At 33.7% G+C, this 18,385-nt stretch overlaps 2 long non-coding RNA genes across 4 annotated transcripts in view; one reads left to right on the top strand and one right to left on the bottom strand.

The window, feature by feature from the left end:
* The window catches only part of LOC145668205 (uncharacterized), a 202,685-nt gene that overhangs the window by 144,056 nt on the left and 40,244 nt on the right, over positions 1–18,385 (bottom strand). The window lies entirely within an intron of this gene.
* Positions 11,971–18,385, top strand: part of LOC145668206 (uncharacterized) — a 72,386-nt gene continuing 65,971 nt past the window's right edge. The window contains exon 1 of the long non-coding RNA XR_014127991.1: positions 11,971–13,440. This is a non-coding gene — a long non-coding RNA (uncharacterized LOC145668206). The remainder of the gene's footprint in view (positions 13,441–18,385) is intronic.

Here is an 18,385-nt window from a genome sequence, read left to right as displayed (position 1 = left end):
TAGAACCATGAAATATTTATATCATATTTTTAGAGAGAAGAAGATGTAAAAACTTCTACATCATAACATACAACTGTACTTTGTAGTTAACTTCAGTTACTTTTTATTTTTTTAAAAAAGTTTTATTTTGGGTGGCTCAGTAGTAGAAAGTTCACTTCTGATATGTGGCGTCTAGTTCGATTCTTGCTCTCACCAAGTGAACTTTGTCGTCGACTGATAAACCAAAACCTCACTCAGGATGGGTGGGCTGAAAAAACCGTTACACTTTTCGGGAATCGAACCCAAGATCGCTCGTATCAGAGGCGAGAGCGTTAGCAATTACTCTACTCGAGGCTACATCGATTCCTTTAGAATATGTTCTTCCTTCATTTGCTAATAATGAACTAGAATATCCATAGTGTCTTTAGTGAACTTTCGCAACAAATTGATTTCGTTGAAATGCTAGTAGCCAAGTAATGCTTTTCATAAGAGCTCCACTCAAAACAAAACGAAAAAATTCAGATGCTGAATTGCGATACCAATGATCATACTGAAAAACATTTATTTCAAACTATTTTGACGACAAAGAGAAATACTACTTGCTCCCTCACTGAAAGTTTAACCAAATAGTAAGGTTGGTTTGGAACAGTAAAATTAAACTTTTCAACAACCCAGATAGTTTTTTTAGGTAAAGTTAACATTTTGTTGTTGTTATTTTGGAAGTAACTAATGATAGCAAGATATAAGAAATTATTTGTCTTCATGAAGTACATTCTTACTGACCCTTTTATGTATTATACATATAATTTCCTCATTTTAGAACAATGTCAATTTAGTGTATGTCATAGAAATATGAAGTGTCCAACTTGATTTCAATTTGTATCTAGAGCCTAACTCAGTTGGTCAACTGCTCTACTGCTTAATGTGTGACTCGAACCCTAATGCATTCCCTGGAATTCGAATGCGAAAACACTCCAACAAAGGAGAGATACCTAGATATTTTCTTATAGCCCTCAAAAAATGTTAAGGGTGGAACCTGTGGCTTAATATGTGTCTCGAAGCCCAATGCATTCTCCGGAATTCGAATGCGGAAACATTTGCGATAAAGGAGAGATCAGTAGATATTCAGTTAATTCAAGTATAATATTAGGCCTAATACAGATCAATCAAGTACAGGGGTAAAAGTGGATCTGAAAAGGTAGGGTGACGTGTGGTGCCCCTGTGCCTATCTTCGCCCATAGTTCTTTTTTTTTTTTTTTTTTTTTAGAAAGGGGGAACGTTACAGATATTTTCTGGAAGTGGGAGGATGGCGTCGCCCGCGTTCCCTTTCACTTTTACCCCTGATCAATTATAGAAAAGTTAAATAAGATCTTGTTTTATCTTTAAATTGTAAAATATAATAATAATAAAATATTAAGAGATAATCATTAAGAGATAAATAAATAAATCAAGAACCCACTTGTAAATATTTTTATGAGAACTGATTTTCACAACATCATAGGGTTATTAATTAAATATTAGTTAATTGAATATGAACAGCATCCCTTGAATTGTTTTCAGAAAATCGTTCAATAATGAAATCGTCCTAACCATAAACAATGGAATTTTATCTCTTGTGGATTTATGAGAAATCACTTATTCCGTATTGCAGGGTTATTAGTGAAACTATTGTTTATGAAATATTAGTAGAATTGCCTGAGTCGTTTTCGAGAAAATAGTCTGAAAAATTACTAAGAGTAAACTACCCCTTACCCCATAGTGTAGTGATATACGGTACATATGGAATTTTCCTTGAAAACGACTTATACCATGTTATAGGCTTTATCATGAAACAATGATTCATCAAATATAAACAAAATCGTTAGAGCCGTTTTCTAGAAAGTTGCAACTTTTGATTTTCACCTTTGACTAAACTACCCTTAATTTGGGGAATAAGAAGAAAATTCGGATAATAGCCCTAGATAATCTTATAAAAACCTTAAGTTTAAAATTTGGTCTTGATACGTTAAATGGTATGGCCTCTAGGCAACTAAATATATTTACATCAGGAAGAACAGATGGGTAGATATATTCAAAAATCCATATTTCGGCATGCAGAGACCATGAAACATGTACATTTATTGAAATCTCGAATTCGATTTCTTTTTTCATGGTCAGTATACTTCCTTGTCTCCTATTGATGCTTGAAAGTATTAAAAAAAAAAAAAAAAAAAGATTTGTGTGAAAATGCAAGAAATAGGATAATAAGATGAATAGACAGTATTTTCTTTAATCTTTTGATTTAAAAAAAGAAATCAATTCAAATATTTTACACAGCCTAGCACTAGATGATATGCTGAAAATATTTATCTTAAGGTAAAATTTTCGAATATTTTTCCCCTTAGAAGTAGCCACTTTTGACTTTATCATATTGGCTCACCCGGTAATTGCCGGATAGCCAAATGGACCATTCTGCCCCAGATTTACAGAGGAGAGAGAAAGGGAGAAAAAGAGAGAGAATTCTACCTTACGTTAGCAGATTTTTCGTGTGTATCACGAAATTTTGTGGTCACTGTGGGTCATGGATCTGTCCGGGTCACATCGATTCACGGGTCTATCGGGATCACTGGATCTTTCAGATCACAAATATGTTTTCCATCACTTCTAGAGACACTCTGTGTATAACTAAATTGAAGGACAGCCCGGAACAAAATTCAATTTGCATATTACATTTTAAATACGGTATATAATGTTGGCTAAAACATATCGTCCCTTTCCGGCATTAACGCAGTAAGCGACATTTTTTTCGAAATTGACTTTTTTGCAGTTTTTGGCTCAGAATTTTAAGGCGCATCGAATGGTCTAATCGCCATGTTTCTATCTTTAACCGTTGCCGAGATAGCTATGTCGCTTACACGGGTGTAATTAGACTTGCTGAAGGCAAAATTGTCGTAAGTAACACTCAGTCGTTTGTATTTACTGCATAAATGTTTCCGATGAAACGAAGAAACTGACTTGTATTCTAGATTGTTTCAAACACCAAATTATTTTCGTGCTTGGAGCAAATAAATGTGGTATGAACATGGTTATTATAATATTTCATGGCAAAAGTGTAGTAAGCGACAGATTAAAGTTGGTTCTGAGTCGCTTGAAACAATTTTGATGTAATGATATCAATGATTTCCAGTATTTGTTGCAGTTCTATTTACCTGCTAAGAACAAATACTTTTCCTTACAGCAATTTTGCTATCTTAAAAATATACGTAAGAGGCTCTCAGCCTCACTTCTGAAGTAAACGATAATATTGTTATAGCTACTTACTGCCATTTTACTTGCAATAACAGTGTGTAACGTCGTATAATTTATTTTAAGGTTTTATATTTCGGTGCAGAAGTTCTTCGGCGAGAACTTCCGAAGCTGCACAAGCGTCCAATTTACACGACTTAAGAGCGCGTATTGGGAAAAAATAGTGTGTTGCGAGCAAGTAAGGGGGAAGGAGCTAATAAGAGGTTCTACGCTTGGCGTTTAATACATTTTTCCCAGTAGAAAGCGCACAAGCGACCATGCAAGAGGAAAACAATGGTAAGGTTTGAAGCAACTTTTAGCAAGTTTTCACAATGATTGTTTCCGTTCCCTTTACTGTATGGTTTCAGATATCAATTTTTTAACATCATTTCACTAAATAGTAGGCTAAAATCAATAATTTCGTTTTCATTTATAATAAATATAATAATTTCAAAACTTGTCAACAAAATAGGAACAGAAATTCCATAGTGGGCCTGGTGTGTATTAAATAGTCGGTGTTATTTTAATGGTTTCAGGGAGAATGGTAAAATTATTGTACATATGCGTCCTTTTCAACAATAGGTGGGGGAAAGCAAATTTATGTTTACTTAACCTTAGCACAACAACGCTACTGCGAGTTGAATTAAAATCCTAAACAACAAACTATTCCCAGACAGTACATGCAACGGCATTGTGTGAATATAAGCCTAACGATGGTAATTGTTGTCGGGCAGAAAAGAAAACTTAGGTATAAATAGGTGTAGCTTAGGTGTAAATAGCAAGCCTAGGGGGCATAATCCTTACCTAAACCAAAGTCTAGAAAATTCCTAGAAAATTCAAAATTCATGAAAGTAATTATGATTTTTTGACATTAATTTCTACCAGTTGCATCCACTTCCACAAATATTTTCATTGAAGTCAGAAATATACATTTAAACTGAGATTTTGTTTTTCCTATTGAGTAAGTTTATATTAAGAACTATTAGAAATTATTCTTTGTTTTACAGTTAACTTTAGTATGTCAATTATACAAGGACTCCTTTGATGGAGCATTCCATAACCCCGCATGACCGCATCCACTTCCACAAATATTTTCATTGCAGTCAGTACATTTAAACTGAGATTTTGTTTTTCCTATTGAGTAAGTTTATATTAAGAACTATTAGAAATTATTCTTTGTTTTACAGTTAACTTTAGTATGTCAATTATACAAGGACTCCTTTGATGGAGCATTTCATAACCCCGCATGACCGCATCCACTTCCACAAATATTTTCATTGCAGTCAGTACATTTAAACTGAGATTTTGTTTTTCCTATTGAGTAAGTTTATATTAAGAACTATTAGAAATTATTTATTCATTGCTTTACAGTTAACTTTAGTATGTCAATTATACAAGGACCCCTTTGATGGAGCATTCCATAACCCCATATGACTGTATTCATCCTAAATTTTCCTGCTAGGATCGATACGCCTATGATTTCGGGGAACTACTATCAACATACATGGGTTGATATTCACCGTAATGGACTGAAGATTTTTTAAAGAATATCAATGGGTCTTAGAACTTTAAACTTTGCCTTTAAAACGTTTAAAATATCATTGAAAAGACGGATATTTTTCTGCTTAATGAACGATCATTAAAGTTTCGTGAACATGTTTTTCAGTGTTTAATAAACTTCCTGTGTACAACTGGATAAAAGTCAAGGTAAAATATGAACAATCACAAAACGTGTGTTCTAAACATCCTATCACTTAAATGGGAATGTGCAGAACAATATCCCGGTTTCACACAATGAAAATAACGTAGGACTTCAATAATTCATTTTTTTTAGGATGCCGCTATGTGTGCATGTATTTTATTTTTGTCCACTAATATCTTCGAAAATTGTTATTTCAGCGCAGCTTTTGCATTAGGTAACACTGTTCAGCTTACGGAATGGTGAAAGAGTCGTTAAAATTCAGTAAACATGTTATCAGGGGCGGATCCAGGATATGGTCAAGGGAGGGGCTAAACCATATTTTACCGTTTTATCTAGTGTAAAGCAGGATTGAAGCTCATTTTATCCAGTGTATACCTGAGCGTCAAGGGGGGGCTATAGCCCCGATAGCCCTCCCCTTGGATCCGGCACTGCATGTTATATAAAATATTCCTGTTGTTGACAAGTTATTAGGGATGATTATTTTATACACTAAGACTAAACGATCACTACATTAGGGACACTTATCTAATAGCGTGTTCATTCTGGGTAATCAAAGCATTCAAACGCTAATGAATAGATTCCTCATGGTATACTCCTTATATTCTGCAGGTTCAGTCCAAGCCATCTATGCAGTAGCAGTTCCTGCAAGTGGTGCACATTTGGACGATGTGCAGCACATTGCACAGAACATCACAGCATGTTCCATACATGCTTAATAGGGTTAAGTCTGGCAATTTTGGATACCAGGGTAGTATTGAAAACTCATTTTCATGTTCCTCCAACCATTATGTAAAAACCGCAGCCCGATGACATCTTCCGTTCTTCTGCTAGAATATGGCGCTGTTCTCTTGGACTTGGAGGTATGGGCCATGAAAAGTTTAATCGAGTAAGAAATACTTGTGCGTCACTTCCCAGACCCAGACAATAAACAGCACCGCCACCGTCCTATTGAATTACCATGCTGCAACCCGGAGACGTATACTCATGCTGTTTCGAACAATATCATCGACATGGTTCAGTGAGAAGCGGGACTTACCACTGCAGATAACCTTCTTTCATTGATCCATAGTCCAATGATCCCTTTGCTTTTGTTCATGTCAGACGTATGTTATTTCTGTGTTATTGTAATAGTGTTGGTCTACGGCTATGTTACCCTAACCGATGTAAGGTACGTCACATGGTCATGGTTGAAATTTGTTGTAGGATTTATTGGCCCACATTGTACTGGTGCGTCAATTCCTCCATTGACATACGCCTGTGGTGAGATACCATTGTGCTATTCGTTGTTTATTTTCTGCCCACCGCACGTACCTGATCCAAGTGTGATCGCTTGGCGGATGACTGACGGTCATGAGCACTGTTAGAAAAATCTTGACACTGTAGCGCTTGCACATCTCACAAGTACGACTGTCTCAGGTGTACTGGCAGCAGTCATTTATGCTCCAACCGTTTGCACTAGTCAAAATTTACTCACATAATTTTGTTTGCCCATAACGGGCATTAGCTGCATTCCATTATGTTCGGTAGCCGTGCGCGTGTTCTATGTTACCTGCTCATGACGTGGATGTTACGTGTTATCGATATTTGATGGCGGTTATTCCTATTGTAATGATCGTTCTGTGCATATAAAATCTAGCTGTTAAGAAAGGTTGCTTTTAGTAACTAATTAGCAATGTCAATTAGTTGTGGCCTTTAGAAAACTAAGGGTCAGGCCGGAGAAGAATAGAGGGCAAGGATGTGGAAAGCCAGCGGCTCTGGCCTTACAGAAGTGCCGTCCCGGCATTCGCCTGTTAAGACTGAAAAATACCAAGGAGATCTTCAGTTTGGATGACTGGCTAGAACAAGGTTCGTGCTCACGTTCAACCTATCCAATGCTGTTTGGCAGGCAGGCAAGTTGCCCTTACCTGTCCGGCCAGGTAACAAATTGCCAATGTTAGTTATATAAAAAATAAACCGATTTCAAAGAGCGTGATAAAAATAGCAGAGTAATATTTTCCTAAAGCTTCGACTTACACTATCACGTGCTAATACTTATAGCTGACCTTTTAGGTCAATGGAAATCAAAGCTACCTAATTTATTTAATGGCTGTAAGATTTCTGCCAACTTCAAAAGTCAGATTTATTTAGTAGACAGGAGGTACTATTAGTCAAAGCTTTTAAAACTATTACTTTGCACCCCACTTACAAAAAATATTACTTTTATCACATTTTAGGTCGGTTCATTTTTTTGCTATTTTCTGCTCTTAGTTTTCCCGTGGGAGGAAGATTTTAAATCTAACCAAACAGCAAGTTGAAAAACAAGTCATGAAGCCGAGGGTACCAAACGGGACATATTCCAATATAGTTAACTGTTTGAAGAGTGAGATCATGAAAATTGGGGCTGAAGAAAAGAAGGAAAACCCAAACAAGTATCAGAAGAGAGCAGCAGTGGAAGATACTCTAAACCCGGATGAGAAGAAGGCTGAAGAACGGAAGGAAAACCCAAACAAGCATAAGAAGAAAGTAGCTGTAGAAGATACCCTAGAAACCGGATGTTAACAAGGCTGAAGAAGGGAAGAAAAACCCAAACAAGTATCAGGAGACAGTAGCAGTGGAGAAGACTATAAACCACAATGAAGAAAAGAATGAAGAAGGGAAGAAAAACCCAAACAAGCTTCAGGAGACAGTAGCAGTGGAAGAGACACTAAACCAGGATGAGGAGAAGACTGAAGAAGGGAAGAAAAACCCAAACAAACGTCAGGAGACAGCAGTAGAGGAAGAGACCCTAAACCCGAATGAAGAGGGAACTTTAGGAAAGAATCGAGAAAGAGATGAACATTATTTCGCTGAGAAACGGAACTTGAGAAAAAGAACAAATTTGGGACTGAGCTATTTAGACTATTTATCTGACGATGATATCATATTTAACCAAGCTTATCCTTCCGAAAACTCAATAGATTGGTTGGGCAAAACACCAACCTCATCAATAAATATACCTAGGTATATTATATGTTAAGAGAAAAAGGGTTTCAGGAAATTCAGCTGTATAGTCGAATTCAGGTGATGGTTGCAATGAGGAAAGCGGTGCTAGGAAACGGAGGAAGATTGTAAGTAGAAAGATTACTTTTACACCAGAAAGGAACATCGTAGGGGAAAAGGGATTGAGAATTAAAAAGACAATTATTCAAAAAGAGAGCAAAAAGATTAAAGCAAAGTGGCCAAGGTTACAAAAGAAACAGGCAAGAAAGAATGGAAAGGAAAAAAACTGTAAACCAAACAAATGCAAGTCTTGCCCAAATAAATGTTCTGAAATTACGGAAGAGAGGCGCCAATCCTTATTTAGACACTTTTGGTCTTTAAAACCAAATGATCAAAGGAATTGGATCTTAAGAGCAACCAAGCAAGTTCCAGTGAAAAGAAGGAGGATTCATGGTGAGAGCCCACGGACATCATCTTTTCAGTATTTTATTAACGAAGGTGAAGGCTATAGAAGAGTTTGTCTTCAGTTCTTGCTCTCAACATTAGATACCTCACAAAGGTTTGTGAATTACACTGTTACACAATCCACTGAAGGCTCAGCAAAACCTGATGGTCGAGGACGCCACTCAGTTTGCCCCAATGCGGCATCCGAGCGAGATGTGAAGCTCGTTGTTGAATTCATTCAAAGATTTCCTGCAGTGCCTTCCCACTACTGTAGAAATAAAACAACACGACTATATCTTCCCGAGGATCTCAAAAACGTCACTTATCTCTATACGATTTACTCACGTGGAATGAACGAAGAAGGAAATATTCCTGTGAGTGAAAGAGTTTCTCGTTATATATTTAACTCAAAATTCAACCTTGGGTTTCATAGACACAAAAAGGACAAGTGCCAGAAATGTATCGCCTTTACCAACAAGACAGACGTAACCCAAGAAGAGAAGGCTGATTACAGAAGAGAAGGATGAAGATGAAGAAGCAACTAAGGCTCGTTTCAAAAAACAGCAGAGTGAGTGGTAGTCAGGAAGGAACACTTGTCGCGAGTTTCGATTTGCAGAAAGTTTTGAGCGTACCTCAGGGCGATTCCATGCTTTTGTACTACACACGAAAGTATTCCGTATACAATCTCTCGATATATGAATCAAAAAGCAGAACAATTATGTATGGGGTGAGAGCGAAGGTAAACGAGGTTAGGATGAAATAGCATCTATCCTTTCGAGATTTATAGATGTAGTGGACGAACGAGGTAATGTTTCAACTGTAATCCTGTATTGCGATAACTGTGCCGGTCAAAACAAAAATATAAATATTTTGGCCATTTTGAAATATGTGATCTTGAAAAATCCAAAACGAATCCATATCAATTAGTTGGTACCAGGTCACACATATATGCCTGTGGACAGTGTGCATAGTCAAATTCAGAAAGCATCTCATCATCAAAAAATTGAAAGTCCATCCGAGTGGATTACCGTCATGAGAATGCCAAGAACAAAGCAACATCCATGAATTATGGAAGCATGGCTGTTTTAGAAATTGGTCAACTTTGGCAGCCCAAATCTTCAGTGCTAAGAAACATGAGTCAGGGGAACCTTTCTTGCTGTCAAAAATGAGAGTTGTCATTTTTTCAAAAAATAGTGAATTTGCCAAAGTAAGTATTCAATTACTAAGGACGCAGTGTATCTTACACTGAAACTTCGCCCACAAGGACAAAAGCAGCCAAGCAGACTTTATGCAGCAGCCATCACTATCAGTAAGGCCAAGTACCAGGATCTTGTCAAATTGCGTAATCAGAATATTCTACCAATGCATCTACACGGGTTCTACCAGCAGTTGCCACACACGGGAGAAGCACAAGATACCCTCCCTGAGACAGATGAAGATGAAGAAGCAATTCAAGATTGAAACACGTTGTCATCATTTTTTATTTTTTCTTACAATAGTTAAAAATTGATAAAATTATAGTTTTGTGAAGTTTCGACAATTTGCATTTATTTAGTAAATGAATGATGAAAATTTCCATTGTATCAGTAAGCTTAACAAATCAGTAATAGTTTTCAAGATTCTAAGCTTTAATAATTTTCAAAAAAAAAAAAAAAAAAAAAAAAAACTAAAAATAAATGAAAAACTAAATAATGGTGTCAGTTATTATTAACTTAACTATTCAGAAGATTAGATTAATTTTTACATATAAAGGAGAGGTAAGCCAAAGCATATTTCTTGCCAAATTTATTTTAAGCAGCATTATTTCAAGAAGCGCTCAGTATTTTACCGATCAGTATACAACTAACATTCTTCAATAAACGAATCAGCAATTTATTACCATTTATTGTTCCCTCTAAATGTCGCTTAACTCAATCTCACTATGACACCGTGTGTCTTAATGCATTAGTACATTTGAATGAATGTCGTTTGAAGCATTGATTTGTTAAAAATTTTGTAAGCAAAAATGAATTAAGCGCCAAAATAAGTCAATATTTTTAAGCTATTATATACGTCACTGTCCTATTTGACGGAGCTTGTTTAATTATATTACCTGCATTTTTCTTACGAAAATAGTCCAGAAAACAAAAAAGTTATTCAAGAAAAACTATCAAAATTTCAGTTTTTCGGCTCTGCTGTAAAATTTTCAAAATGTCGCTTACTGCATTAATGCCGGAAAGGGACGATATATCAAAATTGTTTTTATATCATGAAGAGTTCTTTTCTTTTTATTTGGTCTTCTATTAATATACTATAGTAAGCATATACAAGTTACTACTACAGGCTTTTAAAGATCTATTTGCAGATAAAAGACATGCTAAGTGTAATTATTCCAAAGTCTTAAAGGCATCTGTTGTATGTTAAGAGGTGCTAATCTTGTACACATTAACAAGAGAGGGCTTCTAGCTATCATATATATATAAAGAAATGTGTCATTAGACTTTATGTATATTTATGTCGGTAACTTGTTAATCATTATAAGGGTAAAGTGGGGCAAAGTTTTGCGTAAAGGACGATGAAGCATCAATTTTTGTTTAAAAAAGAAGGAGTTTGATAACTTACGATGTCATTACAAGAACTACCGTCATTATTCTCATAATCATGAACACGGGTAGCTCTTTTGATATATTTTTTTCTATTACTACTACTAGTACTACTCCGAAAACAATGCCATGAGGCTTAATCCTAAAGAAACTCACTGTTTCCTTCGTTCTTTGAACACAAAATGGTTGAAGGCTTTTCCAAAATGTCTATATTTAACGTGAAGAAAAATTGTCTCCCCTCTTTTTATGCTTTCTTCAATGTTGATGCTTGTGTTTAGTAGGGACCATTTTCTTTGTCTGTGGCCTTATTATTATTAATCAAAGACAGAGCGAGAGAGAGAGAGAGAGAGAGAGAGAGAGAGAGAGACTTCATATTCAACAGAGAAAGGGAAAAATCAGAGGGTTTAAATGAGCGGTTTGTGTCGTTCTTGAGTAGAATATGTAAAATGCATCATGGTATTCCGGAATTAAGAGGAAAGGAGGGGACTTTTTTTTTTCAAGCAAGGAAAGATTATGAGACCACACCGCTGGGAGGCGAAATTTAAGGGAGAAAATATCATAGTTATGCAGAAGTGCGGGAAGAAGGGAAAAGAGGGGGATTAAAAGAGACAGGGAGAGAACACAGAGTGCGCGCAATTGTGTGTAATTACAACTAGACACAACAGTCTTTGAAAATTGGTCATGTACAAATCACCAGGTTTGCAAAAGAAAACAACAACTGGGCTGAGAGAAAAGAGGATGTTAGTTACAATATGTTGGCCGAGTAAAAATGCCTAGGTGCAAGGAAAAATAACGGAAGATAACATACTTTTAGAGTTTTTCCCACTCATTGTGATTATCTCTCATCATCACAGAACAGCAGACTGTCTTTGTTTTTTGTTTTTTTTTTGTTTTCTTTCTTATTCCGTCGTTGGTTGGTAAATTGTAGCAATGCCACTACCATAATCATCATTATCATTATTACTATGATCGTGGTGATGATCATGAGAAAAGAGATGCGATTTCCTTTTTTTTTCTTTTAAAGGAAAAAAAATATCTTCTTTATACTCACATCGAAACTTGTTCATTCAGTCACTAACTGTGTCCGTGTCTGCATGTCGAGGTATCTTTTTGACGACAGATTTTTCTGGTGTGGTGACATTTGTTACTGAGTGATCTATTTTCTTTTTTTCGTTTTCGTTTCTTTTGTCAATTTCAAGTTTCACGCGTAAACACACAAGTTCTCTCTGTTCGTGGTGTTGTTGTCTTTATATATATATTTACTGGAAACACAGACTGTGAACGATTGTGAGTAAATGTAAACTATTAATAATTAGTGTTCTTGTGGGAGAAAGAAAGATGAAAAGAAAAGAAAGAAAAGAAAAGAAAAGTACACCATTGATTTTGTTCGACTTATGACAATTAACAAATCCAGTCTTTATAGAAATCATATATTGTATATATTGACTGTTTGAAAAAAAAAAAAGAACCAATTAACATTTTGTTTGTTGATGGAAATCAGCGAAAAAGAAAATCAGATTTTTGTTAGTAATTCATCATGGATCAACAATTCCTTGTGAATATCATCATTGGTTGGCTACAAAAAAAAAAAAAAGAAAGAAAGAAAAAAGAAAAGATAAAGAAAAGAACGAAAAGAAAAAAGAAAAATCATACAGGTATAACTCATACTTTACTTGTTGACTGTTCTTGCTTTTAAAAAAATCATTACTCTTAAAGAAAAGAAAATTTACTGAAGGCTTTATCAATACATGAAAGCATATTAGAACATTGATATGCTCAAGTCAACAGCACTATCGAATATATGAATTACATATGCCTTATAGGAAGACAAGAATACACTATGATCGTTTTATTCTATAATAGATGTAAATAGTGAATTAATAAACATATATGGAATGTTTGTGCCATATGAACAATGGAGAAGACAAAAGTATTTTCTCATAAACATGGATTGCTTGTGACAGTGTTAAGAATATTTCTAACTTAAATGAAACATAATCTACCTGCTACACTTCTAAGTATGAACGTAACAGTTATATATGGGATACAAGCCATTGTCACTTCAATTTCAACAACATCTATGTATATGTCTGTGTATGTGTTTTGGTGCTAGTGCAAAAGTGATCCCGTCGAATTACGCCAAAATCTGAATTTAGTGTTGTTAATTTTGTTCATAACCTCCAATCTTTTTCTTTAGTTACTTTACTGATGCAAGTTTTATATGGTTACTTACAACAGCAAAATCCACAATCCTGAATATTAGTGTCCATTTTTTTTTATTTCATGGTATGGAGAAATTGTACAACCTAACTCAAACGATCATTTCCTCCCCCACTTCTCTTGTGTTATATGTTTATATAAACATGATTCTTCGTGCGTGTGTTTTGTTGACGTGGCAAGAATATTTTTTTTTTTTTACTAAATACAAAAGTTTTGTCAAGGACAAGTCAAGTTATGTTTTTTTTATTACGTCTGCGATTTTTCGACCAACCAGAATGAAGGAAAAGGCAGGTAGGCCATTGTTTTGTCTTTACTTTCTTCTTTTAGTTTTATTCTCTCATGAAACATGATTGTACATGTGAATCATCTGTCTTTTTTCGAAATTTACAATAAACTTTTTTTTTGTTATGCATTTACGATGAGGTTTTGCTTTTGTTATGGAACATTAAAACTATTGTTTTAAGTTAGTTAGCATATCTGCATTCAGTTATAATTCTTTTCAACAAATCGTTACGTCACAGTACATAAAACAAATGAAATGAAATGAAATCAATATTCAGTAATAATTCTTGTTTAAAAAATTGAAAATTGTTACAATATACAAAACAAATGAAATGAAATGAAATCAATTTTCAGTTATAATTCTTGTTCAGTAAATCGTTAATGAAGTGAAATCAACATTCATTTACGAGTCTTCTTCAATAAATCGTTACATCATAATATAAAACACAAATAAAATAAAATAAAATAAATATTAAGTTATAATTCTTGTTCAATAAATCTTTAATGAAATGAAATCAACATTCAACTATGCCTCTTGTTCAGTAGTCGTTATATCACAATATACAAAACAAATGAAATGAAATGAAATCAATATTCAGTTATAATTCTTGTTCAATAAATCTTTAATGAAATGAAATCAACATTCAACTATGCCTCTTGTTCAGTAGTCGTTATATCACAATATACAAAACAAATGAAATGAAATGAAATCAATATTCAGTTATAATTTTTGTTCAATAAATCTTTAATGAAATGAAATCAACATTCAACTATGCCTCTTGTTCAGTAGTCGTTACATCACAATATAAAACACAAATAAAATAAAAATAAAATCAATATTCAGTTATAATTTTTGTTCAATAAATTGTTAATAAAATGAAATCAATATTCATTTACGAGTCTTGTTCAAAAAATCGTTACACCATATTATGTAATAAATGAAAAGGTGAAAAAACAGTTTGGTTTTTAGACTTTACATTAATGGTATGATGAATGAAGAATTCATGAAATAGGGGTCGTGGAAATACATGGGAGTTCTATAAAGGTCCGCGGACCTAGTATTGTCTACTATATATTCATAAGGCTAGAACCAAATCAGAGATATTTTACTTCAGAGTTGAGTCATATATCACTGAGCTAACATGCTCTTCATTACAAAATAGATGGACAGTGTACAGTTATTTATAATAGTCGTTGACTATTGTGAATGATTATACACTATGCATTTATATTGTAGATAGGGGACTCAGCGCTTATCTTTGGTCCGAGAGGTCCCTCTCTGATTCGATCCCAGGTCATGCGAATTTGTGGTGGATAACATCGTATCTGAGAATTTTCTCGGGCATATGCCGTTTCCTTTTATATTCTCATTCTACCAATTTTAAAAAGGAATCATTCACTTTCATTAATCATCCGTCTTTAGTTTAAAGGTCATAAATGTGAGACTTAAAATCAAATACTTAATTGATATTTTCAATAGTTATAGATCAGCTGTTTTTCTGTCGAATATGTTCAATATAAATATGTCACCGATCATGTGAATTTGTCCGATTTCAATAAGACGAAAATATTGAAATATTGAATCAGATATTAAATATATGTGTATATTACATTGTTTGTAGGATTGGGTTATCGTTTCTATGATTCATTACTTTACAGAGATTGCACTAAACCTGTAGATTTTTTTTTTTTAAAAATTAACTCCATTGATGTTATGAAAAAAAGTATGAAGTTTCAGATCCTGTACATCAGGAGGCAAAATTTCCGGTCGCCATTGGCGACTAGAAATTTAGAGCTGGTGACGAGTCTTCAATAGGAATAGTTTCTGTCTAAATTCACAGGGCTACACAGTTTCTGTTTTGCACAAAAATAATCCTTCAATTTGGTGTGCAAGAAATAAAACTGATTTTTAAGTACTTGCAACCAGATTTATGCAATGAGAAAGTGGATCTTGTTTTAGCAGAGTGGACAGAATATAAACGTTTGTTTTCGTAATTGACGTTGAATCAGACACTCAGAAAGATTTACAATGAAAACTTCATTACGAGATTGCCAAATTAGCTTCCAACTGTCACATTTTGTGCAGTTTTACCTGAGTACTGCCTCATGTAAGGGAGGCCTCTCATAATTTGCACACGAGAGATACTGGCAACCATCATTTTTGGATTTATGAGTGCGTGTGATTTTGAAATTTTGCCCCTGCTGTACATTGCCTTAAATTAACTACTTAAAAAAAAAGAATATTAAACATTAAGAAATCTCAAAGTAATTTCATAAAGGAAATATTACAAGCAATATGGACGTAAAGGAGTATAAGTATGACCGTTAAAAAAACAAGAATAAATAGTATATTCATTACTTAACAGTGTAATTTCCTTCATATACAGTGCATAAATAATTATTTCAGGGCTGCGGTGGGTCAGTGATAGAGCGTTCACCCCGGTGCATGGGATCCTTGGTTCGATCTCAGCTCGCGTCAAGTTAATTTTGTGGTGGACAAACACCGTATGCGTGGTTCTTCCGTTTCTTCCCATGAGCTCCTTCGTGGCTAAGCGGTTAGCGTACGCGCCTTTGGCGTGGAAAACCCGGGTTCGATTCCCGGCAAGAGCTCATGTGGTTCAGATTAATCAGTATGTCCCGTCTCATATAGCCTCGCTGCTGAAAAGGACGTTAAACTCAAAATCACCTCACCTCACAGTTTCCTCCCACATTTTTCCATTCTATCATTTCATTCATTTCTCATTATCACAGTCTCCTTTAGTCTAACCGGCATAGCATAACCATGGAACTTAAAAATTTTACTTTTTTAAAAAATAATAATTTCTTCCTGTAAAACATGCCACAAAAACTTGTTCTTGTCAATTTTTTTTCGAAAACTACGCATGTGAACTTACTCCTAAAAATGTCACTTTCTTTATCTCAATGTGAGCTATCAATTGATACATGTGTGATATTCGGACTATATTTTAGTTAAACAATAATTAAAATTTCATAAATGAATGATAAATTTAGGGCATATCTCATTAACAATACTATATTATATTTATTTATTTATATATTCTTCGTGCTAGCATCATAAAGAAAAACTTAATGAAAGCATATTTCAATATATGTTTTACTTCGATGAGCGATATGGTTCTTGGTCAGCATCACTTTTTTTTTAAAGGATTATAAATTAATTAGTTTTCCTTAAGTTTCTCGAAAATTAAGCATGAACTTCTACACTCACCTATCGTTTCGTTCAATAAATTTTATCGATTGGTGGTAAATGTCTCAAATTTGGACACTTTTTTTTATTTTATCAAATGTAAATAATATTGTAGAATTTTTTCCCGTTATTCGTTATTTGTTTCATTTAAACTATAAACATCTTTCGGTAAAACTGCAACAAATTACTGCTGCAATTCCATTGCTGTTAAATTGTAAAGATGTATAACACAAGGAATTAGTTGTGTGTTTTTTTTTTTAAGTGATTGACCCTTTTTACCATTGATTATTACTTTAATATAAACTTACCCAATTTAAAATTTTTCAAAGGTAGTATGTCCGTTGTAAGTACCCAATGAGCTATGGCTATAGGCAACAGAGTTTAGTTATACTATGTTTGTATTCAGAACATCTATCACGGTTCTTTCTGGTTTTCTAGACGGGAACTTCATTGCCTCTTAATTGCAATAACTCTACGTTGAATCATAACCGAAAACTCTATATGTTAATAATGAGAATCGAACCCAGGAAAGTATACACAAGACATGTGCACTAACCATATGGTTAATGCAAACATAAAATAATTTATATATAATTTAATATGGATTTCGAAGCTCACTTAACAACATAATAATTCGTCTTTAATAACATATATCATAGTACTGTAGTAGTTAAGTTTATAGTACATATAAATTATGGCAAAAAGGAAAAACAACTTGATTCCAGAACAATGTTACTGTTTCTCAGCAAAAATGTATTTAAAACCCTTTCAGTTACACACTATTGTTTGTTTAGTTTCGAAAATATCCATTCCGGAAATATTGTGTAAGTAAGGAAGCATTAATATTTACTAATATGTATAATACTTAAAATATAAATGAAAATACATGTTCTACTTGTGCATAAAGGTAACCTTAAAGACAAACTTCCTCACTCCACTAAGAAATTCAAAAATAAGAATATAACTGTTAAGTATCTTAAAATGTTTAATAATGTTTGTTATGTTCTCTTAAGATCTTCAAAGTATTTCAAAATAAAGATAATAAAAAATTACAACGTAGCTTTTTAGTATTTATAAAATTTCACAATAAAACATATTGATACTATAACATTTTACAAGGTCCTATCTAGCACTCATACTTAAATAGAGATAGAAAAATACAATTTTACAACGTGACTTTCTAGTATCTACAAAATTTTACTAGTTGTAAAATTTTACAAAGTAATATTTTAGTACTTACAGAACTTTTATTTGAAAGATTTCAAGCATTCATAAATAAAAATAAATAATAATACAATTTCACAACGTAACTTTTAAGTATTTGTATAGTTTTACAACGTAACTTTTTAGTATTTATAAAGTTTTACAGTGTAACATTTTAATATTTAAATTATATTTTACAAAGAAACGTCCTTTCACTTATGAACAAATGATATACCTGGTAAAATTATTTTACAACGTAACTACGTACTACGTACTACGTTTTATACATTTTTACAACGTGGCTTTTAACTACGTATATATGAATAATTTCAAATCGTAAATTTTGGGAACTTACACGTGTTAGACTATATTGCAACGTAACTTCTAAAAACCTACAGTAAATTTTATAAACTAACATAGCACGTTTCCACTAGTTTTTTTATTGATGAGAAATATAGCTGAAAGTTAGACTGTGGTGGCATCTATTCGGTGATTTGCTAGTTACTAACGAGGGATTTTTAAATGAAATATTTTAAGGTAATT

The sequence above is a fragment of the Thermobia domestica genome, chromosome 13 (genome assembly GCF_964235325.1).
Source record: "Thermobia domestica chromosome 13, izTheDome1.hap1.1, whole genome shotgun sequence".
In the NCBI taxonomy this organism is placed as follows: Eukaryota; Metazoa; Arthropoda; class Insecta; order Zygentoma; family Lepismatidae; genus Thermobia; species Thermobia domestica.
Note: the sequence above shows the minus strand (reverse complement) of the source record. Positions and strands in the feature narration are given on the sequence as shown.